Genomic DNA, 26,380 nt, shown 5'->3' with positions numbered 1-26,380 from the left:
TCTTATTATAACATCGATCTCGATGAAACGATGAAGAGCTGGTAGAGCTTTACCTTATCCTAAATCGATAATAGTTATCATTGGAGGTATACAAACACCCACGTTTACTTTTACATCATGAATTGCTCAGAGAAATTACTTGGGTTCGTTGCTATTTTTCTTCTTCTTTACATCAATGACGTTTATTCACCGCAAGCGACTCCTCACCGCACCTTCGCAGAAGATCTCAAAATATTTTGTCTCATACATTCAATTGAGGAATCTCCAACAACGGATTGAAGCGATCGCCTTCCGAAGAAGCGCTCGACCAATGAAAGCTCACGAAAGACATTCTGGCAGAGCTCTGCCCGTCAGATACCTAGATTCTTTATGACTTCCGAAAACCGGGGGAGTATTTCGCCATGCACGTTCCATAGAGGTATCGGAAGGGGGGTCCTCTTCTAACTGTTCTGGGATTTTATTCTCCTGATATGGTCACTCTATGTAGTTGTGATTTGCGATCGGATAAAATCAAACAATGGAACCGATCAATGTTTTCTGGAGTTACTGCTGTTTTTGACTATCCATGACAAGGAATGTCCACTAGGAACATTCTACCATATTTACCCCTTCATATTGTTTATAAACAAACATATTGAATAGCTATATTTTTTGGTTTAGGAACGATTTGCTCACAAAAAGTATGCCTAATAACTGAAACTTTCCTTTTATTAGAGCACTTACAGTTAGCAGTTATTCATTAGAACTAAAATTATAACAATTAATCTGATTAGATTCCGGGCCCCGTGGTGGTGGAGGAACGCTACGTGGGAAGCTGAGCTGCAAGCAACCGGGCGGGTCATAGGTGGTGGATAATGCTTAATCGCGATAGCCACTAGTTGTGATTCGCGACCCGAACCAGCAGCGGGGGCTGACTGCGGGTGTGGTAGGACGAGGTAGTGGGCCCTATACGTCCTAGGCCTAAATACCACATGTCCTAAAGCAGCCCTGACAAGGCGAGCCAGTGCCGCCTTTAAATAAGCGCTTAGCCCAAATCCCTCTCCTCCCGTTATCCTTCCTTCCTTCCTTCCTTCTGCGGCTGTTCGCCCATCTAAATATGGAAGCTGTTCTTCAATGTCAGCTTCTTTCACCGAACAGCCTAGATAAGCCATGTAGTGTCGGTAGTGGTTGTTTCAACCGGCTAAGAATTACACTACGGACTACCTGTTTCAGTGGTAAAAATCTACCAAACAGGGAACCCCAATTCCATAGTGTCATGCGACCCGTGCTATGGGTAAAATTGTTGAGGGGGTTTAAAACATTCTCAATGGCGAACGGAGCCTGGGAAGAGTCGGGCGAACTCCCCAGTACGCTGCATTACGCAGCGGAACGTTCACTCTACACACCGATTTTTTTTTCACCGATGATCCACTTAATTTTGCCGAATTTTTGTTGGCTGGGGGTTTGCAGAGACTCTCGGCTGATGGTAGTTCGGTGAAGTTTTATTGAGTCTCGATTATCAAATTTCGATGTGTACAGATGAACCTGCCCAGAGGCCGTGTGGTATCCGGCCTAGAATTGAGCCACTGGAGTCCTGCTGCCATGTCGTAGGAGGCGACTGAAAGTAGGAGACCCTAAGTCAAGGTGTAGTTCCGTGCCGAGGACTTAATGATTGGAGGGTCTAAAATATGCCAGTCGCGCACGGAGCATTTTGGGTTTTGCCCTTGCTGTGTTATGCGAATCTCGGACACAGTGGACCATTATTTTCTTCGCAAATCGTGGGAATTAAATGATCATGTCCCATTTAAACCTGATATGGCTCGCTAAATGCGTTAACATCCCAACTCGCTTGGTGTCCTCTAGTAGTTGTGCAATTTGTGTTGGAGATGAAATGTACAGTTCTCTAATCAACAATGGTTAGAATAGCACAAGTCAATCTCCAACATAAACGTACAGCAACTATGAATTTATTTCGACTCATGCAGGAAGGTAAAGCTTCCATAGCATTGGTTCAAGAACCGTATTTCCATAAAGGAAACTTCTATTTTGGAAAGTTACTTAACACTGCCTTCATTGCTTACAACAAGACAGGCATGACTAAATAAATAAGGCTATTGACGCGTGTCTCATATCGGAGCTCACAACTCGCGATATCTGTGTTGTCACAGTTACACTGACTGTTGGAAACGTAGACAAAAAATTTATATATATTGTTCAGCATATCTACAGCATAACGAGTCATCTCCTTCTGATGATTTCAAAAGCTCATTATTGGCAGTGATGCAAATGCTCATCACATCATTTGGGGCAGCTCAGACATCAATCTGAGAGGCTCTGAACTGATGGAGTACATAAGTAGTACAAATCTCCATATTCTGAATGTGGGAAACCGACCAACTTTTGCGAGGTCTGGGAGGGAGGAGGTGTTAGACATAACACTTTGCTCTGATAGAATTTTGCATGAACTGGGAAATTGGCAGGTTCCAAATGAAACTGAACCGTCTCTATCCGATCATAAATATATATTTTTCGATCATTTTGATGTCACCTTCAATGTGGTGACATATCGTAGTCCTAAATCTACAAACTGGGACCTCTTTTTGGAAAACTTGGCGACTAAATTTCATGGATATTTTCCAACAATTAGTCAACTAGACGACTTAGATGACGTCGTGGATACGACAAACTCATTCATATTAGCATCCTACGAAGAAGCTTGTCCACTTCGTACTGTTAAATCGACTAGGGGAACCCCTTGGTGGAGGGCTGAGCTTGATAGAATGAAGAAAGTTATGAGAAGAGCTTGGAACCGGCGTCAGCGTGATGACTCCAGGGCTTTCAGGTCAGCTCGTAGTGCATATAAGAAATGTCTTAGATCTGCAGAACGGGCTGGCTGGCAAAGCCTATGCACTAATGTCTCTAGTCTGAACGAGGCTAGCAGATTAAATAAAATTCTCTTCAAATCGAATGATTTTCAGATGAACTCCTTAAAAACCAGAGATGGTGTTTATGTGACGGACGAAAAAGATGTTCTTGATTGTCTCTTCGACACACACTTTCCAGGTTGTATCGATCCGGAGTTGAACAATGTTCACAGATCTCATTCTGGTGATTCCGACTCGTGGGCGTTAGCACGCACATTGGTTTCCACTGAATCGGTGAAGTGGGCAGTTGACAGCTTTGCTCCATACAAATCACCCGGAAAAGATGGAATACTTCCCGTGCTACTGCAAAAGGGATTTGATATTCTTAAACATGTCTTGAAAAAGATTTTGCTTTCCAGTCTTGCTACCGGGTATATCCCGAAAGCATGGCGAGAAATAACTGTTAGATTTATTCCCAAAGGGGGGCGCTCAAGCTATGAAGAAGCCAAGAGTTTTAGGCCTATCAGCTTAAGTTCTTTTCTTCTGAAAGCTTTGGAACGGATAATCGATCATCACATCAGGAACGTTAGTTTAGTTGAATATCCACTGCACAAAATGCAACATGCATGTCAGTGTGGGAAATCCACGATCACTCTGCTTCACGATGTTGTTTACAACATAGAGAAGGCCTTCTCGCTCAAGCAATCTAGCTTGGGTGTATTCCTAGATATTGAGGGTGCTTTTGACAATGTGTCCTTCCAGTCTATTCTGGAAGCGACGCGCGGTCATGGGATACCTGCATGTATCTCAGGTTGGGTAAACGCAATGCTTAGTAACCGCATACTTTGCTCGTCACTGCGACAGGCTGAGATACGGAAGTTGAGTATTTGCGGTTGTCCTCAGGGCGGCGTTCTGTCACCTTTGTTATGGAACTTAGTAGCTGACGGCTTGTTGAAGAAACTCAATGAGCTTGGATTTCCAACCTACGGGTTTGCTGACGATTACCAAATACTAATTACTGGATTTTGCATCGGAACAATCTTTGACTTGATGCAACAGGCATTAAGAGCTGTCGAACAGTGGTGTCGACAAGTTAAACTATCAGTTAACCCAAGCAAAACTTCAATGGTTCTTTTCACGAAGAAGCGAATAACAACCGGGGTTCGTCCCTTGCAGTTCTTTGATTCTGAGCTGCTGTGTGCAGATCAAGTCAAATACGTTGGAGTCATATTGGATTCCAAACTGAATTGGTCTGCTCACATTGAGTTCAGAGTCAAGAAAGCGTGCATGGCCTTCGGGCAGTGCAGACGAACTTTTGGAAAGATCTGGGGTCTCAAACCTAAATACATCTATTGGATTTACACGACAATTGTACGTCCAATACTGTCATACGGATGCCTTGTGTGGTGGCAGAGGGGAGAGGTGGTGACAGTCCAGTCAAAGCTAAACCATCTGCAAAGAATGGCGCTCATGGCGTTGACTGGTGCTTTCACCACGACTCCGACTGCTGCTCTTGAGGCACTTCTAAATATCAAACCATTACACATACACCTCAAACAAGAAGCACTATCATGTGCATACAGACTGCAGGTTACTGGGCTTTGGAACAGTAATCATGTTGATCTTGCTACCAGTCATACACGATTGTGGTCACAAATGGTTACATGGGGTGAAGATATTCTTGCTCCCAGTGATATTACACTCACTTGTAGTTTTCCTTACAGGCAGGTATGGGAAAAATGCAATCGAAATTCATTCCATAGTATTCGTTCACTGATATATCTCACCCTCCCATTCGCTATTTATGTCTCACAATGTATGAGTGAGAGAGTGTTCACCTTAGCTTGTCACATAATTCATTCTTGAACTCAGTGGTGAGGTATTGTAACGAGTTCGTTCATTCGCATTCAGATCGGCTCCCATTCTCTCTGCAAATTTTCGGAATGACATTTGGAAGTGAGTGACTCAGATTGGAATATTGTTGTTTTGACTTGCGAGACACTCGATGATCGAATAATTGATTGAATCGATTCAGTCCTCATCTAGTTCAATCAGTTCGTTTTGTTTACCGTTAATCTGGTACCTGATCAAAGCAAGTAAAAACAGATAAGTAGTCAAAATTAAAATATACCGAGTTGCTAAAAATTATTGCAGTATGAAGCGCTCAAATCCCACGCAGAAATCCATATTATTGCAAATTATCAGTGAGCAGGATGGCAAATACAAATGTGTTGCAGAAAACAAATGCGCCTACGAACAGGCAGTTCTGAATGCCGGCAATTTCAAACGACATGTTCAAGCCTATCATCCTGTCGTGTATGATAGGCTAGGGTTGTCATCACCTGCAACTAATGTTGCTGAGTTAGTGGCAACCAAAAAGAAACAGAAAAAACTCGTTGTCGAATCAGACAAAAAAAAAGTAATTCTGGGTACTTTGATGTTGCTCACAGAAAATAATTTGCCATACAGCTTTTTCGAGATGTCTGCTTACAAAATTCTACTTGGGCCCCTGTACGACGCAGCTGGTATTGCAGTCAACAGGAAGACCATTTCAGATCTTATCAATAAAAGCTCGAAGCTCGCACGTAGCTGGATAAAAAAAGAAATGGCCAAAAAGCTGATTAGCCTAAAAATCGACAGCGCGTCTCGTGGAAACCGACATGTATTTGGTATTAATACACAATACTATTATGACGGGAAAGTTGTAATTCGGAATCTTGGTGAGTTGATTTTTTTTAAATTCTAGAAGTTTAAAGTCTAGTTAGACACCTAAGTCCTTCAAATCCGTTGATTTGGGAGACTTATTTTAGCTGATCTAACCATTTTTCGTACTATTTGGAATTTCATTACATTATCTAAAATACCGTTCATTCAATGCCGCGTAACATAAACTAATGGTCTAAATTCTATTAATTATTTAAGCTGTTCAAGAAATGCACTGCCGACAAACAAAAGAAAACCTGAAAGACGTAATAATGCACGTTGTGAAGGAATATGGTGTTGACATGAAGCAGGTGTACTCCATTGCCCACGACAATGGGAGTAATATGGTGGCGACCGTGAAATTGTTGAAAGAAATGTTAGAGAAATCAGCCCTAGAAAAAAGCCCATCAATCAACTTGCTCGTGGCTAATGAAGAAGTGCGTCGCATTTTTGAGTTACCTGATGATACATGCGATATTACCAGTGACGACGAATTATCTGCAGATGAACATAGCATCGGATCAGATGACTCATTGGAAGGAGATGATTTCTCTGATGGCAAACAAGGGGATGTACAATTGATAACACTAGATGACGAGGACACTTTTTGTAAAATCGAGGAAATTCTTGACAGTACAAGATGCGCTGCTCATACAGCTCAGTTAGCTGTATGGGACATATTAAAACCCTACAAAGAACGCATCGCTAAGATCCAAAAAATGGTGGTGAAACTACGGCATCGTGAATATCACCACACTTTTAGAACACACGATGCTCATCTACCTCCTATCGCCAACGACACGAGGTGGAATGGAAAATTTCTCATGATGACATCACTCCTTAAACAACGCCAGTTTTTCAATTTGTTGAAAACTAGCTATCCTGAAACAGGTACTAAACTAATGTGTAATATTTAATTTATTTGTGATCAACGTTCATATAACTTTTTGTGATTATTTTTCAACGTTCTGTATATTTGTATTACACAATTTCTTTGGTTTTGTATATACAATTAAAAATATGAAGTGTATGTCTTATACATAGTTAATTTTTTTGTAGACTTCACTCAACATTGGTCGTTTATTGAAAACATTTGTGAGGCTTTAGAACCAGCTTTCATTCTTACACTTAAGCTGCAGAAAAGGCATTGTCCGCTGTCAGACTTCTACGTATATTGGTTGCAGTGCCAATCACAATTGGATAAATTGAAATCAAACATTCTCGCAAAACGGCTGTTGAATGCATTTAAAACTCGAGCAAACAAACTTACCAGTTCTTTGCAGTTCAAAGCGTGCTTGTATTTGGATCCAAGATTCAATTTTTTAGGTTCCAAGCGCATCTCAACAGAGGATAAAGATAAGATCCAGGTAAGAATTACGTTACAAATTGTAATTGCACGTAACCTGAAGCTAGTAAATGAAATATGGAGGTAATAAATCTCACTACGTCATTTAATGACAACTTTAAATCTGGGCGAATTATTTCGTTAAACTGTTTTTCTATAAAACTTGCAGAAATTTCTGCTCCAGCTATATCATCGGCTTGATGAAATTGAAGGGGTGGCAACTGAGCCTGCTCCATCTACATCTGCTAGTGAGCCACAAGACGACTTGGATTTGTACCTTTCTGCCTTTTTCAAAGAAGACGACATTCCGATGGGAGTATCACATTCCATAGATGAATCAGTTCTCTCTCAGATTAAAGAGCTGGAATTACAAGAAAAAGTGCCAATAATTCAACTTGCAGATGGATCTAAGACAAGCACTCAATTCAACATACTTACGTACTGGGAATCACGGAAGATTACGTCTCCTATTCTTTACCGTTTGGCGATGGTAATTTTGGCGGCACCTTCTACTCAGGTTTCTGTCGAGAGGGCCTTCAGTGGTCTTAAACTAATTCTCACAGATCATCGAATGCGACTGACTGAGAAATCAGTGGAGGATTTGCTTGTCCTCAAACTCAATTCTGATTTATTGGAGAAAGTTTCCGAAAGTTTGAGTACCGACAATACATTTTAAGCCAAGATTGAGTTATTTTTGTTTGTTTGCTTTACGTACGTTGGACTGTATTCTACGAATTACACTGAAATATATACATATTTATATAAAAATGATCTTAGATAATATGCCTTTCATTGCCCAATAAACCATATCTACTTCTCGGCATTTTATGAAAAAATAAGGAAAAGGTTTGAAATAAGTCGGGATAAGTGTGTTAATTCAAGGAGCACACTCAATTACCAAAGGCAGCAAAATTGGGAATCTACCAAGGGCCCCAGAAGACCACGCAACTTCACTGGCTATATGCATTTCAATCTGCTTCTTCTAAGGCCTTTGAGTGGCTCATTCAAATACATTTACGATACCTTTGTAGACTTTGGAACCATACCAAGAACGATTCGTCGATTCCACTGTAATCAATCCTGTCATGTAACCATTGCACTTTGGGACAAATTAAAATTGAATACCAAGTACAGTCGTCCTGCATGGTCAAGTAAGGCCGATGGCATGCTGACGCGAAATCCGAAACACTAGTTGTAAGTGAAACGAATGCATCTTAATTGTACCAGTATAGAGCGTGTCAAGAACTGCAATCCCATTAAACACAAAGTGTGTGCCGGCCTCATGGGTATCAGTCTTTTTTACACTTCGTTTGATAGACGTTACGAGGTCTGACAGAGCCACAGCAAACATTTGGAGTATCTAGACGTTTATTGTTTGACGTTCCGGAACAACTGCATGAATATTCCAACGCGCTTGTGATTTTTTGTAAGGAAAACTTCCAAAGTAAAGCTTAACGGTATTTTATCGTCATTGAAGATGATCAGATAAAACATGTTTTAGCCAGGCGCATACTTCATTGACGTTTTGAGGAAGTTTACAATCTTTCAAAATTCGCCTGCGGTCATCCAAAAACTTGCATATCGATGTGTATTTTCCGCTTATCCTTTCGAGACCGTATCTATGGATTTATTTTTTTGCTGCTTTCTGTGGTAGAAAGAGAAAGTTCAGAAGGATACTGTTCAGACCATGTAGAGGAGAATACTTCAAATGAATTGATAGGAAAATATATACTCTAAGAATTCCGGATGTGATTCAAGCTATTCTGTAAAATAGAAGGAAAGCGAGTTATTACCGAGATACGCGATTACCGGTATTGGAAAATATATTCCCAGGTTTTTTGCAACTTCTTTCGAAGACCTCCTGGACGTTCGCTACTATGCATCAAAATTTGCAGGTGGGTGTATCTTGCTTTTGACGGGACACTGTGACCATGAAACCTCAGCTTCCTCCAGCAGTAGAAAAACTTGCCAAAAATCCTTCAAATCCTGCACAATTAAAAATATGATCCTGTTCTGACAAGTGTTGAATTGAAAATGAATAGTCTATCGAAGTCAGGGCTTGCCTCGATCGAGCAATAAATCTTAAAGTGGTAACTACATGCTGTTTCTCAGTATTATTACAAATATGCCCGATGGCATACTGAAAAATGGATGAGAAGAGCAAAAGAAACAATTGATTTATGCTGAACTGATTGGAATGAATCATAGAGTGCATTCGATGAATGAATGCAGTTTGACTCATTCAGGATTCAATTCCTCCCTATTCTGCAGACGTTCAGCTCATTTCTAAAATAGATTAAATCGCTCACAACCAGTGAGTGTTCATTCATTGATCGAATTGTAGAAACATGGTGATGTAGAGAAGATTCATCGCAGTCTCTCACGATTCGTCGTTCCACGCTCACTATGCTGATTGTGAGTGGCTGAACCAAGGATGAATGGTTATCAGGTGCAACCAAACGAATGAGTGAATTTTCCCATACCTGCTTACAGGACATTCCATGTTAAGATTCCCTCTCGAGAGGAGTGGTTGTCTGGCTTTATGGAAAGACAACAACAAACGCAAGTGGTTTGTTACACTGACGGTTCTCTGATGGAGGGACGTGCTGGTGCTGGTGTCTACTGTCGTGAAATGAGACTGGAACAATCTCACTCACTAGGTAGATACTGTACTGTATTCCAAGCAGAAATCTTTGCGATTATGTGCGGGGTGCAATCGGCCCTTCAACTGAGTTTGTCCGGCAGAGTTATAAACTTCTGCTCCGATAGTCAGGCTGCAATCAAGGCCCTTAGCTCAGACAAATCCCGGTCCAAGCTAGTGATCGCGTGCCGAACCCAAATCGAAGAACTAAGCATTGTCAACACTATCTACCTTGTCTGGGTGCCCGGACATTGCGGTATTACTGGAAATGAATGGGCTGACGAATTGGCCAGGGCAGGTTCAGCGATTGACTTCGTTGGTCCTGAGCCCGCGCTGCCAATTTCGACAAGTTGGATAAGGGAAAAAATACGGTCCTGGGCTTCGTCCGAGCACCGCAATTATTGGAGAAATCTACAAACGTGTCGCCAAACAAAGGCGTTTCTAGAACAACCATGCCCAGTGGTTTCGAAAAATCTCTTACATTTTTTGAAGCTCCACTGCGGCATGCTGACCAGGGCTTTAACCGGCCACTGCAAACTCAATTATCACATGGCAACTATTCAGCGCGCTGAGTCTTTTTCATGTGATCTTTGTGAATCCGACTACGGAACTTCATATCATCTGATATGCAACTGCCCAGCGCTAGCGCAATTGCGATTACGAGTCTTCAGCCGTCCTTATATAGACGAAACCATGTTTGGTCGACTGAAACTCAGAGACATACTAAAGTTTCTTATCCAATGTGGTAAAGAGCTTTAGGCTTATTCGCAGGCAAGTTGAACTACTTGTGAGTTTAATTTACCTGTTGTTTATTTTTTGTTTTGTGCTGTTTTTCCCACCCTTCCAAGTCTACTTCCCCACACCTCCTTGTCCTTTCCTTCCGCTCAGGAAATAATGAAAACACACGGCAAGGCACAAATCCCCGACTATGTACGGGGAACGTGCCATTTGAGCCAATATATTCTGATTCCTGATTCCTACCCCTTCATATTGTTTATAAACAAACATATTGAATAGCTATATTTTTTGGTTTAGGAACGATTTGCTCACAAAAAGTATGCCTAATAACTGAAACTTTCCTTTTATTAGAGCACTTACAGTTAGCAGTTATTCATTAGAACTAAAATTATAACAATTAATCTGATTAGATTCCGCTGGAGCAGCGCTACCGTGGACAGTTGGAAGGGGAAACACTCAATATGTGTGAATGTCATAGCCAACCAGAACGAAACTGTCGCTCCGAGCCACAATAAAGTGAACAACGAGGAAATGTTATCATATTCTTGTTTGAAAATGTGTCCGAATAATAAATTTCCTTGATTTTTTTGTCTAGATTAGGCGAAGTAGTAAATTTTATTGAAGTTTTTCTGTGGCTTAAATGTCATTTTCACATTAGCCACATGAATCAAATAAATTGTATTTCTATGTTTTCAATGATGAATAAGAATTTTGATGCGTTCGAGAGTTTAGAGCATCGTTTTAAGACAATATTGCGATTTTGCTATAATGTAAAATATTAAAAACTCTAAATTTATATGACAATTTTAATTTTTTTTTGCATTTTAATAAAATAATTAAATTAGCAGACAAAACGACCGTTGTTGAAGATAAAGAGGAAATGGTTACTATAAACACAACTAGTGGGAGGATTCAACAAATATGTCTTTTTCACTTGGATTTTGATAAATCTTAATAAGTCTTTATGGTGTTTGAATTAAGTAATTAGTCTGTATCGTCGCCTTAAAGCTTAATGAACTACGCACAACATATATTTTATCCTCGTTACGAAACCAATTATGGAAATGAGATAACGCTGTAAATATTCTCTACTCCAAGAAATGGGAATGCACGATCAAAAAATATTTTGTGACGTGCCGGTATTTTTGGTAATTCAAAATTTTTGTTTTAAAATTATTTATATCATCCCTATATTTAAAACATGTGAATGGTAGGCTATTTTTACATCTAGAGTAACAACAAATAATAACGACGTAAATCTTACGAAGAAGGTTTAAAAAATGTGTGGCTCATTTAAGAATTTTAGAATGAGTGACACCTGGTTTGACGACGCCCCAGTTTAAAGTTTCTTTTGAGAGTGTACTGAGAAAATGAAAATCATCAACCTAAGCCTAGATGCATGCAAATAAATATAAACAAAGCTTCGAATAAAATTGGCAAATTATTTCGACGTGAAGTTCGACATCGACATAATATTTTTAGATTTCGGGTGCTCTGCAGCTTAACCAGATGATCCGATTCATTAAAAAAAATTCCATTTCTACCTAGTTATCTGCAAAATAACCCAATTCTATAACATGTTTAAATTTTACAGTTCGACAGTTAAACTGTTTGATGATGTAGAAAGAAAGGTGGAAACAGTTTTCTGTACTTTATTTAGGTTGGCGATATTTTTCAGTGGAAAATACAGGACAAATATGAAAACGGGAACATGTTGCATCCAGCATTTTTTCGGTTATATCATTATGTGAATATTTACATTCCAAGGCTGCGAGTGCCATACTTAAAGTTGTTTTACAGCTGTCAATTCCATATACCTATCAATTTGTCCACATTTGGAATGGGTCGAAAAACTATCGAACAGTCAAATTTTAACCAAAAGTGAAAAAAGTTCGCCAAATGGTCCACAGCCTAAAAGTATATATTCGAAGTTTTTTTCTAGACATAGAAACTGATTCTAGTTACAACCCCAATCGCTGCCAGTTCGTATATTTAAGTTTGTGATTTTTTAAAAGAGTTTTATGCCAGTTTTATTTAGAAAAGCGAAAGGCAATTTGTTAGTCGTACTATCGAAGAAAATAAAAACAAGTTACATTAAAAATATTGCAAATTGTCAAAGTCGGCCGCGTCCCTGAAGCACATTTTGTTCACAGAGGCTTGCCACCATCGACGGATCCGGAAGCATCCAAATTCAAAATAAAGGTTATATTGGTTTCTCGAAAATGGCTAGACCGATTTGATCAACTTAGTCTCAAATGAAAGGTGTTGCGTCCCCGGAAACTGATATTAAATACCACCTCCATCCGACTTCCGGCTCCGGGGTTACGGGTTGTGGAGTGCGATCACATAGAAAACTCCGATTCAAACCGATACCGCGATGAATGCAAAAAGGTGCTCTTATATATATACTTACCAAGTGTAATAAGAATGAAAGACATATCCATAATGTTATATTGTACGAATCAGCTATTAAATCTTAGTTTGGAGAAATGAGAAAGGCACAATTGCACCTCTAGGTGGATTAAAACAGATTTTTGAGTCTTTTTGTTGCGATGATACTCACCGAGCACAGACTGATATCAAATAGAAAACTAAATTTGATGGCGTGTTATTGTACGTAATGATTACTCAGGTTGATATCGTTTTGAGTTTATTTTTGCCATCATTGTGACCAAATTAAAAACTCTTTGAGATGTTGATTATTGACAACAACAAAATTAATTTGAATCTTCTAAGAAACGCAAAGTAGAATAAAAATAAAATGAGATCAAAATTTTATGTCATGTTTAAAAAAAATGAACTGAGATCAAAATTAGATTTCAATTTTTTGATGAAATAAAAATATGACTTATTCTTGCTTTATTTAATTTAAAAGCTTGATTTTGCACGGAAAAGAATTATTATTTTCTAAAAATAGTCATGGGAATCCTTGCAGTTTTATCCAATTTATTTTCTTAATTTTTGTTTTAACTACATTCAATTGGCTAGAGATTAGTAAGAAGGGAAAGTTCTCAAAAGTTTTATGCCGTAGTATTAAAGTAAAAGAAAGTATATGTAATATGTATAACGAAAAACTGGAAGTAGCAGACACACTAAGAACATGGTTGATATCTTATGGACTATTCGTTTGTGTCAGCTGGTAGAAGATGGGTTTAGGTAAAGTTTCTGCGAATCATTGATAAAATTTCCATTGCAAATGGAGGCCATGTTGCTCTTTTTTTAATTTCATAATTAAAAATTTTTTGTGTTTCAATTACCGTGCAGAGCCCATCCACCGATAGGCCTCCATTTACCGTTCAATTTGATGGCGAAATTGTTTTGACTCGAATATTACATGGAATTTAGAAATTATAAATAAAGTGAAATATGGAAATAGTACGTAGAACATCAATATAATATACACTTTCATTATTCGTCTTTTCATATTTTTCCAAATAATTATATTTGAGTGCTGTATTAAATCCGTTGCCATTTTACCGCTTTTTTTTTCTCTTAACTCAAAGCCAACTGTTAATAAAACTGTGTAAGGACAATATTTCTAAGTGAATTATACACAAACCGAATGAACAAAGTCTGCAACACATGTTTGGACTTAATTTGCCGCTAATAAAAAATTATAAACCTAGAATTTTCGGCAAATGGATATCTATTACTTGTAGTGATCGGCGAATGGTACTCTAGAATTGTTGGGCTTTTCGGCTATTTTGCACTGTCTGCTAATTCATTTCCAAACTTGCGTATTTTTTCTTGATAGTTGATTAAATATTCTAGTTGAAAACGAAGATCGAATTGAAATGCCTTTTAACATTATTTTTTAAAGAGTGTTAGAAGTAGAAATCGCTGTTAATTGATCGGTAGATGGGTCTTGCACGGTATATTTTCTTCGAAAATTTAACTGATTTAATTATTTCTTCAGCTTTAATTTTATTAACTTTAGTTAATTCTTTTAAATTTATCAAGTATTCAGTTTGATCAGTTTTATTCATTTGATCTATTTCATCAATTCATTTCATTTCATTGAATTTAATTTGACTCATTTAGTTCCTTTTTTGCAATCGAAAAATGAATTACGAAACAAAGTAATAGCACGTTGTTAATGAAAATAACAGAAATAAATCATTCATAATTATTTCGAAGAAATTCTCGCTCTTTTTGTTTGGTGCCGCTTGCAGAACGCTTAATTAGGTCGCTGTTTTGGCTAGCTGATCACACTAATGCTACATCCGACCAATGTGACACTGGTAACTACTGCATTAATCTTCATTATCGTTCATTTCAGGTCCATTGGACGAATCCGGGAATAATTTTGTGGATTCAGCTCTTTTGGAATGAACTGTGCTGGACACCCTATTTTTAACACTTCCAAATTCGAAGTCTTATCCGTCATAAAAACGCTGGTTTTCTTGTTACAGGGGCAGATCCCTTGCCATACAATAATTTCTTTTCGCAAAAGAAAAAGAAATCTACTAGGAAACTTGCTGCGAGCAGGATCCTCGTAGAATTCGAGCTACAGGATTTGTTTTAAATCGGTTTTCGTAAATGATTCATCGTCGACCAAGACATTGAGTTTAATTAGCATCTGGTACTGGTTGCAGAGTTAAAAATATTCAAATTCATTGAATGAAAATTGATCATATTCAGCCGCATTCATTTTCAATATTCAGTGACGCAGCTGAAAACGTCAAACGAACAAACCGCCCATTCATCCATGCAAATTTTCATTCGTCTCCGATTATTACACGAATCGACCGTGCAGCAACGAATCAAACGCATCAAAGTAGGCCCTGGCACAATGTAACCGATGATGATTGTTGTTTCATATGCTTTATCGACATTTGAAAACATTTTCCTAGATAAGTAGTGAAATGAATATACTGTACGATATTCAACTGAATGAATAAGGATGGATATTTGAATGAATATTTTTTCCATTCACCGCGAGTCGCGTCAGGTTCATTTTCAGCCGTCAAAAAAGAGCTTCGATTATTTTTAACTCTGACTGGTTGTACAGCAAACGGGCTCGAATATTGACCGCTGCACAGTGGCGGATTTCCCTAAAAACCTGGCTCAAAGTCGAAAATGGTTTTGATTGACCTGCAAAGGTACATACCACGGTTTTTTGGGGCGCAGATTACAATTTTCATGTCAGATTTTCAAATTTCAAAATGGGGGATACAAAATGGCCGACATTTTAATATAAATATAAGTAAATATTCTCGAATGAATGGTTTTAATGGTTCCAGTATACGCCATTAAAATTTATAACGAATCGAATTTTAAATGATAGAATTTGTTGATTTGCACGCAATAAGATATTTGGGTGTCTAGATGATGTATCTTTTATGAGAATTAATGTTATTAGTCATTTCAAACTATGTATTTTGAAATATTATACAGGATATTTATAAAACTTTTCAACTCTCTGTTCGATTATTATTAAATTGCTGTCCGATGCACATATTTCTCAAAGAACGAAAATAGTATTTTTTTTTAATTATAGAAAGTATGACGATTCTGCGACGAAATACATGGAGTGAAAATTGACAACAAGTTTGCATGCAAATTGTAGTAACTAAAAAATTATTATGTCAAAAATACGAAAACAAGTGAAATTCATTAAGATTCATAGTATTATTTAAATTGTTAGACCGATGATTTGACTAAAGTCCATTAGGCCATTACAAATATTTTTTAAAAATTATGTCACCCCCCCCCCTTCAAAATCGCTGAAAAAAATCAGGGGGCAAATAATTTTTTTAAAATAACCAAAATTCAAAAAATTGTCACGTTTTATAGAATAACAATAGCTTCCATAGAGTTTGGCTTTTCGTAACTGAAAACTATTATGGTAGTTTTATAAATTACTATCCAATGATAATTTTTATTTTGACCATTCTCGGGTAAATGTGAAGTTTAAATGAGATCATCGACCCAGTCCAACATCAAATGAAACGTTTGCTGGTCGCGGAAGGAAGGACCCATCTGTGTATTATCAAACAAACATCTCATGGAAAGGCTAATACAGACCGACTTCTGAATCGATTCCATTTTAAACGCAACAGTCGATAGAGACATAATCGATCGTTGCATTCGAAAATAATTTCGATAAGGAAACAATCTGAATTCAAATCAGACTCATGGCGATTTATATGTGGTTCAATATTCAATATACATGAGCTTTACCGAAAGGTTTTTGACATTTAAAGATTTCATATGGGATCGTAGTATTCATACCGTATTTTCGCAGCCATATGTGTGATTCTTATGAATCTGCTACCAAACCTTCCATTTAAGGCTAAGCTTGTGAAAATTGAATATGCCGTTTTCCAAGAAGCCGAAGGGACATTAATTCTGAAATATTCCAAGAACCAGAAACATGCGAAATTTTCGAGATAGACGCTGGAATCAAAAAAAAACTTTGTCTGGCCATCAGCGATCAAGAATGCTTTAGCAAAGCTAAATACAGATCTTACAAATAATGGTATCATCGGCACTTACCGCAGGAAGAACCGGGAATCCATTATCGATGTCAATTTTTGTAGCCTTGGAGTAACCGGAAAGAAGGACTGAAAAGTGTGCGAGGATATATCCACAGCGCCCACCAAGCGATTTGGTACAGCGTTGATAACAGGACTATGAACTACACATGAATATGGATATGTAGGAGATATATAAACGAGGGAAGATGGAAAACAGCGATTTTTCACAGGAACGTGTCCGTCGAAGAACTTGAATTTGAGGGTATCCTCTTCAACCTAAATGCGAACGAGTTCACGGCACTACTAACAAAGGCGTGTAATGCGACCATACCAAGGGATGGGAAACTGAGAAACGGTCGCCGGGTGCAATACGACGATTATCGATCTACGTATAAGTTGCCTCCGAGCTTGGAGAAGAAGTCGGAGATCACTTCGGTTTCTCATCTCGCTCAGTTCAGCAGCTAGAAATCGCTCCGCTGCAATAGCAGGGCAAGTAATCAAATTTACCCGCGCGACGCTTGGCAAAAATTGATTCCTTCTGCCTAGTGTGTGATACGTGAACAAACAATTAGTGACAATGCCAAGCAAAAGTATATCACGATGCGGGCAAACTGTGTTGCTGTTGACTACACGAAATATCCGGTAATACCATCAATTCATGAAGGGGAGCAAATGTTGAAGGTGAACTTGAAGTTCAACGTAGCTTGCGGTACTTTATGCGGTGCAATTCCACCATTTACGTCATGCGGTACTGAATATGTTAAAAAATATTAGTCAAGCAGAATCATTCGCTTCCCAGAACAACATGAAACACGTCATCGAATGTAATGACATTTTATACAGTATCCCAACGTATATAAATGTTGACATGACCTGGCACCACGTGTTAAGGAAGATAGTTGGAGGAACTTCTTCCCAAGACGCCGCAACGGAGTTCGTGTGGTGAGAATGCGTCCGACAAAACCTATTCCCTCATACTTGACTTTCACATGCAAATCACCTCATGGTGTTGAATATTCTCAACGAACACTAGTCACGCACCCAGGACAGATTCCTACCTGTCAATGTTGTGATCATCCGCTACACCACGGGAAACCTTGCGCAGAGACTGCTAAAGAAATTCCACCTGATACGACCAAAGCCGGTATACAATCATCGTATGTTAAACCACAACCAGTTGGTAAACCAACGACTGCAGACCGGGCATTCACAACCACCAGCTCAACAACGATCGGTCCCAGTACCACTAAACTAACTGCCATTACCAACATCGAAGTAACAACGATTACAGTAAATGTTTCTAAACCAACAACCAACACCACCAATAAGGAATCTAATACCGATGAAGAAGGATTTACAATAGCGCCCCGTAAGCACAAACAACAAATAAGAACATCCGACGATGAGCAAGATGAATGCAGTACCGATGATGACATGGACGTAAACGAAAATGCGAGAGAAGACGGACCAAATGACCCCCAAGGTGCGCTCCACGGCTCAGTTGTGCTCACGCATTGTGCCGTGTCAAATATATTTAAAATTAAAAAAGAAGTCAGAAAGCTCGAGGGAAGCGAGCTGCAAGAACCGCTCTCAACAAAGCAGTCAAGCTGTACAAGAAAGCCTTGCCACAAAGCCAACGCGAATTTCCTTAGGAGAGACCTACAAAGTTGGCATAACAAAGATAAAAGGCTCAGTTGCACCACCTGAAAGGTGCCCGGAATAGATGGAGGTCACCATCGAAAGGTTTTCCCCACAACATGAATCTAATATTAGGTATGATCACAAAGATGAAGATCGGTTTACCAACAAACAGGTTATCGAGATGGCGAAAGCCATAAAAGTGAAGCGATACATGAGAGCCCGGATATGTTCAAAACGATCCGATAATTGGAATTCAGCGTAGTCAATATATCCCTTGGTAATGTTAGAGAGAAGTAATCCTGAACAAGCTAACGAAGTACGCGGACCGTGAGAACGGCATCTCATGTAATTCGGCTTCCTTATAGGCAGGTCTACAGTGAAATCCATCCAAACGGTTGTGGGAGCTGTGGAGACAGCAGAGATACAACTGACGTTCCTAGACTCGACGCTGTGGAACGCAGTATACGATGGAGTATTGAAGCTGAACCTTCCCAGAGATATAATTTTCGGCTTCACGGATGATGTGGTGTTCCAAGTAATCGGACAATCGCTAGAAGAGGAGACACTCGACACGGAGACGATTGCCCATCATAAAACAGAGTTGGTGATGACTAGCAGCCGAAAGACAGCGCGGTCGGAAAATATATCATCGAATTGAACTTTTAAAGTCACGACGATTATGTTAAGGGGAAGGCTGTGAGAGCAACCACAGCTTTGCTTGAGGCGCCAGTGTACTGGGCACCACGAACCAGCGGAAATCGCTGGACCGAAGCATGTGAGCAGACTAGTTTCACCGTCAGGGACAAGATCGAGTAGGTCGAGTGAAGCACCAGCGGTGGGTCGTCGAGTTTTCAACGAACCGGAAGCAGCGAACCAGAAGCTACGCTCCATCCAATATCGCCGAACCGTCCTCGCCAAGTACTGGTTGGCCCTTTGAGTAGGATTTATGGACTATGCGAGTAGATTGCGACAAAACTGGGAGCTAAATGACTCGCGCAACAGGCATCGGTATCGGGAGAACTTCCGACGAGGAATTGAGATGGCTCGCGAACTAAATGGTTCACAGAAACGGGAGCCAAATGGCTAACGGAAGTTCATCACTGCGATTAGCCGGATATGTGTTCGGAGCTAAACCACTCTAATGTATCATTTTGTCTTGAGACTGAATCAGCCTCCCCACGATATAACGCTTCGATGCAGTCTCGTGCTTTTGTTCCACGAGAACCTCACTTTTTTGAAAGCAGAAAAGTGAGGACTGTTAGTAGTGGTTAAGCACAAAAGTGAGTCCCACCTAGGGCCAATGCAGTTTTGAAGCTTTTTTAACCATACTATGAAACATACAGACATTTTCAGATATCCAGAATGTTTTCCAAAAGTCCATAAGTGAAATGTTGCAATCCTGTTTCTGTACATTGTTATCAAGCAGGTTCACCTTTGACCGATTTTCATGCCTTGTGTGTACAGTCGGTCCATGTGCCGCCACAACGGAATGAAAACTATTCAAGCAACCAAAAGTTAATACCTTAATGTACTCTTAAATGTTTACATTAAGTTCTAGAGAACTTTCAAGCTTTTTTTGGGAATTTAGAAATTGCACTGTTCGGAAAATTATTTAAAACGAAAACTTTAGCATCCCTTTCCTATGTGAACTTTTCATTGATTCAGTAATGTTTGCTTGAATTTTTCTAGTAAAACAAATAGCTCAACCCCGCTATACGAAATCACCCTGTGGAAACGTCCACGATTGTTCAATCGAAAGAAAATGTAAAAAGAAATAAAATTGTGTTAATAAAATAAATATTTATTTTTTGTTTGCCCCCCCCCCCTTCAGAAAAAAATTTGTACTTGGAAATAATTTTTAAAAAAGATTTGTAATGGCCTAATTTTCAGTTCAGCAATTCGAGAGATCATGCTCACCGCAATCCATGAAAAATAGACTACGTTGTGAAACGATGGTCACTATTTATTAAAAAATCACGGTTAAATAAAAAATAAAACTATTAAAAAATTTCAAATAGTTTATAATTTTCACAAACTTATTAGGAAAAATTGTTTAATAAACTTTCGTAATATTGTGTAGGAAAAAAGCTGAAAATTTCAGTATTTTCTCTATCTGCAACATATAAACCCTTAAGTATACCAATTAATTGGTATACGAATTGGAATAGGTTCGCCAAATTTTGGAAGAAGTCTATAAAATAACCCCTTGTAAACTACCTAAAAATTATTGTAGTTAGATGCAATAAAAAAAATCTCCAAAAAAGCAATGCACCTATTAATGTGAAACACAGCGAATAATACATACAATAAAGACCCATTTTTATCAGTCGCATGGTGTATTTTAGGCTGACAAAATAGGGAACATTGACTAAATCGGGCAATTTTTTTTCTTTATAATAAACTGAAGCTGTTAAAATATTCTTCTCGTCCCTTGATGTAGTCTCATAACTATTTCTGATTATGATGAACTTTTTATTTTCGCATATTTCGCATATCTTCATGATAAGGAAAACATGCTCAAGAAAGGATTAACTCGAATTCAGTCTTGTTCGTCTGCTAGAGCCCATCAAACATATGTTCATTTTTGGCTGATAAAATCGGGGTTTCAATGTATTATAATAGATATTCAGCATTCGAAGAAGTTTCTTGTGAACGAGTGTAGAACGACTTTGTTTTTACTTACTTGAAGTCAGCGGCGTAGCCAGAAATTCGGTTTGGTGGGGGTTTGGTGAAACTCGATCATACTGTCCAAACGACATAATTCCGAAACCGTAATTTTTGAAGTTTTAAAATTATGCAGAATTAATTTTTCAGAAAATAGTAACAAAGTTCGTGTCTTTAGCGAATTTGTTGAGACTTTATTGTAGTCATGAATATTAACCTGAGAAAATTCACCATAAATACTTCTTGGACGATATACCGTCAAAATTATTTTATCAAATGATGCGCTGTTTAACGTTTGTAAAACTCATTGAAGATACTAAACCTCCGAAATTGGCGGTTTCAAAATGATGCTATCTTGACCTTAAATTACTGTTTTTAAACATTTGACCTATACATATAATTTGTCATACAACAAAAATCAAATGCTCATCAAAATCGATCAGAACCTGCTAGAATCGAATGGAAATCGTCATTTTTCATAAATTTCTCTCTACATTCGGAAAGTGTTATCCTCGTTATTAATCATAATACGTTTTCGTCTCAACTCGACGCATTCCCAAAAAAAACCTGTCTTAATCCACCTAGTGGTGCAAGCACAACTTGTCTCATTTGTCCAGACTACGATTCCATGGCTGATTATGTTCAATACAATGGTGGAAATAAATATTACATGTTCAGTACGATTTGCACATACATACAATGGATCAACAGCCCCGATCTTGAGATACTATGTGATATTGAAACATCACCTGAAACCAGCGGTGGATCATGGAGAAAGATCCGGAGGTACGGGTCCTGCCGAAAATTTTCAACTTGTTAAGAAATTTTAAACTAGTTTTAATTTTAAAGTAGCAAACCCTCACTGCATACTCCCTCCGAGCCGGTATGATTGACGATTTTTAGAGTGATTGCATAACCTTTCTATATGAGAAAGGCAAAAATGCAAGGGGTTTCCAACGAGCCAAAATTGTGACACTTAATCAAGAATTACTTCGATTTTTCGAAATAATTCGGTAATCCGTCGATTACTTTGGTATTCAATAATAAGCAGGGTAATTTTCTGTATTATTAAAATAATTCACGTAATCAACCGTAAATACAATGTAATCAGTTAATCATAAAGTAATCGTAAAGTAATTCATTACTACAAGACTCATTATATGTTGATTTTCACAGTTTTGCTCTCATTCTTTGTATACTCCAAATTGAATGTCTTAGGTCCTAAGATATTGACTGAATTTAATTAAGATTTAAGGAGGCAATCAAAAACATTTGAATACATCTTAGCATTTTAACAAGAAAGATTCTTTGATTTAACAAGTGAAACTAGGAGAAACACTTTTCGGCACTTGGTAGGTGCGCAAAATATTCTTTGGAAAAACATTCACATGGGGGATCAATTCTTTGGAAATACACAAGAGCGACATTCGGGGGATTAAGTAAGATCCAAAATCTTGCGGCTGGTCTTTTTTAAAGACCCGACTTCCAGTCCGTTATTTGCATTCGGTTTTCAAGAGTGCAGCGATATTGTATGCTAGTCTTGTAGTAGAGATCAGAGAATTATAGAGAAAAGTGAAGAAATAGCTTATGTTTGGATATTTATCGCCAGCACATCCCGAACCCAAAAGAAATAACTTATCTGAGGTATGGCGCCACAGTACTCGTCTCATGACCAGACAACATGTTCGATGTCGTGATAATTCTTCGCCACAAGCTCAAAGATCATTCTCTACAAGCCCAATATGCTGGGAATGTGCATCAAACGTATGATTTGGCATAAGCATAACTCGAATTCAATTACAACCCATATCTACCCCCTTAAAACAGGCTTTCGTGGATACTTGTGGGATTATAGAATGTTGCCACCTTCCTAAGTATCTACTGTTCCACGTGATTTGTCTTCTTTCGAGTGTCCCTTGACGAGAAAAATGCATGTAAAATTCGTTGAAGTGAATTGATCTTTCATAAAAATCACTTTCTAATGCACTCACCTTAGCTAGAGTTTGCGCTTTTTCATTACCCGGAATGGAGCAATTGGAAGGGACCAAAACTAAGGTATTAATCTGGTAGGGTTTCTCAAAAAAACACTCAAGAGTTTCCGTGCTTTCCCCAGAAAATTCTAGGAGTGCTTTCCACGCTTCATCGAACGGAGGGACTCCATACAACTTATACTATCCGTAACGAAGAAATAATGGTCTACAGGCAGGGTGTCAACGATCCCAAGGATATCCCAAATTACGGCTAATTTTGGGACATAAACTGAAGCAGTTTGTGGAAAGCGGTGAATTTTGATTGAATGTGCCGAAGCCAGGAGACTCGTCGAGTTTTCATAAGTCAGAGCAAACCACTATATTCTAGTTATTGAATTGAAAAAAATTGGAAAATTGATCCTATGTTACCACTTCTAATTCTGATTTCTAATGCGGTTTTCGAGTCGAACCAGACGACGAGATATTTTACTGCGGTGACTTGAGCGATAGTTTGATCTATTAAAAGAAGCTGTACTTGTGCTGTATCACGCTTCCTTGAAAATACGACTAGCTTTGTTTTCTGCATGGAAACCTTAAACCCGGTTGAAAGTTGAAGCAGACAAACTGTCCAAAGTACTTTTGGCATTGGATTCTATTACGGAGACCACTCCAACATCTGCAAGTTGCGTTAGCGTGTTAATATTTACAAGATATTCATAGATGTCGTTTACAAGCAAATTGTAGTTTCAAGATATATAGGCCTCATCTTGCGCATTTTTGCGCCGAAGTTGTTATATCTATTTTTTGAAGATACCCATATGGAGACGCACTGTAGCTCATGAATCTTCTTACAAATTGGTTGCCTACTCGACATCATATTACTGAAAAATTAGTAATTTTTACTAGTTTTGGCAACCATTTCTGCTATCTGATGTTATTGACTACTATTATTAACGTGTATATTAACCCTTAAACGACCAACGCCTTCAAATGGGTTTACATAAAAGGAGTCGAAAAAAAGAATTATGGAATTTCAAATCTGATAGAAATGGATTCAGCGACCTAAAACTAGTTAAAAACCCAATTTTTAGCCAAATAAACCAATTTTTATAATTTTGTCACATCTTTGTATGGGGAGATGCCACTGTGAGTCGTTTTGAATTTTTTGTCGGTTCACATGGTTTAGGATTTAGAATAATCCAGCAGAGCTAGAAAGTATTAAAGGTGTTTATTTTTTATTATATTTATTATTTTGTTAGATAATAACGATCAATTTGCTAAGTTTCCGCTTAAAATAATTGAATAATCTAAAGTAATTCCAACAAGAACTCGCTTTGTTTCCAAATAATCCAGAGTAATCGAGAAATTTTACAGTAATCGAGTAATTAATTAGTAATCGGTTTTTCGAAGAAGTAATCTTTATAACCATGAAATAATCTAGGTAATTTTTTTCGGGAGTGACATGTAATCAATGCTGTTGGAAACCCCTTGCAAAAATGTACCAAAGTCCAAAGAAGTCAATTTTTGTCAAGCATCTCAATGTTTCATGCATTTTAAAGTCATTTGGCATCAAAAATACAAATTTGATTTTGAAAATTCTTCATTTCAGTTTATATGGGAATTTGCTGTGTGATTGCGCTCTTCAACTCGTAACTCCGGAACCGGAAGTCCAATCAATAAAAAATTCAATAGCAGCCGATGGGAAGGTTGTACCTTTCATTTGAGACTAACTTTGTGCAAATCGGTCCAGCCATCTCTGAGAAACCGAGGTCACATTTTTTCCACATACACACATACATACACACACAGACATTTTCCGATCTCGACGAACTGAGTCGATTGGCATATGACACTCGGCCCTCCCGGTCGGGATTAGATTGACGAATTTTAGAGTGAATGAGAAAGGCAAAAATATTTTTAGCAAATGTTGAAAGTTATGCATTTTTCTTGGTGAGCTGTTCTATGTTTCATAGACATTAAATCAATTTTAACTTCGCTTCCTATTAAATAAAGACCCTTATTACAGTACATTTCTACAAAAACGAGCTCAATTTGAAAATAAATCTGAGGATAATGATTGATTACAGAACTCTGGAATTTTCTATTGGAATGTTTTCAGGCAGGAATTTGATATTGATGCAATTAGACAACTGTGAAATCAAGACCAATAGATCAGTTACATATCAGGACCCCATTCCGACAATTTATCAAAAGTCCTCATGACGTTTACAACAACAGGTTATCAATCTACGGGTCAGATAATTGTTATTCTAATATTTAATTAAATCAGTCTGCATCAATAAATTTTCAACTTCAATCCAATATTTTTTTTGGGTGTTGTGGGGGGGGGGGGGGGTTGTATGGTGTTAAACCCCAAAACCTTCTCTTGGCCAAGCCGTTGCTTGGAGCTATTCATTTCGCTTTTCATTTTCCGATATGTTTCAGATCGATCCGATGATTATAAGTTAGAAAAATTGCAGTCAGAAGGTTTGCAGAAATGAACATTTTTGTACTGATAAGTTATCAAGTTCCTTCCAGACAACTTGGAAGTGTTCAGTGATTATTTCTAACGGTTGTAGATAGTAAAATGAAATACAAAATTCGTTTTATCGAAATAATGTTTAGCTTATTTCAATTCAATGGATTATTACTATATTGAACAATAAACAGGCGACAAAGAGTAATCAACAAACAACAAGCCATAACTTTTAAAGTATTCAAAATAGATATTTAAGGTCTTCAGTAAAGTTATTCGCAAAAGTAAGAGCTACAAATTTGATGAAGGCATCATTTCGATATAATGACTTCCAAGAAAATTTGTGAAAATATCTCACTCATAGGGGGATTAATCAGCAAAAGCACAATACCGAAAGAAAGGGCATATTACCTCCATTAAATTCTCCGAAGATACTATTGACCTAAAATAAGCCGTTTTGGCGTTAATAATAGATTACATGTTTTTGGTCATATTTCTGGCAATGGGAAATGATAAAAATCTTTCGTCCGCATTTTTTGATAATAGTCCGATTTCAACAATCTATAGCTTGTTCGAAAGGTATTCGTTAAAGCTGTCTAAAAACATATAAATTGTTAAATTATGTTGTCAATTTCGGCAGATAATTCAAAAAAACTGCAAAAAACGCCATTTTTACACATTCAAACATTCATATCTTGGAAACTAAACATCAGAATCAAAAACAAATTAATAGCGTTCATACTGTTTTTTAGTTCTTTCATTTAAAATTGGTTTGGATAAGATCGGTTCAGCCATTGCTGAGAAACACGAATGAGAATTTGTCCGTTACATACACACACACAGACATTGTCCCAAATCGTCGAGCTGAGTCGATTGGTAT

Source organism: Topomyia yanbarensis, chromosome 2 (genome assembly GCF_030247195.1).
Source record: "Topomyia yanbarensis strain Yona2022 chromosome 2, ASM3024719v1, whole genome shotgun sequence".
In the NCBI taxonomy this organism is placed as follows: Eukaryota; Metazoa; Arthropoda; class Insecta; order Diptera; family Culicidae; genus Topomyia; species Topomyia yanbarensis.
This window is presented reverse-complemented; position numbering follows the sequence as displayed.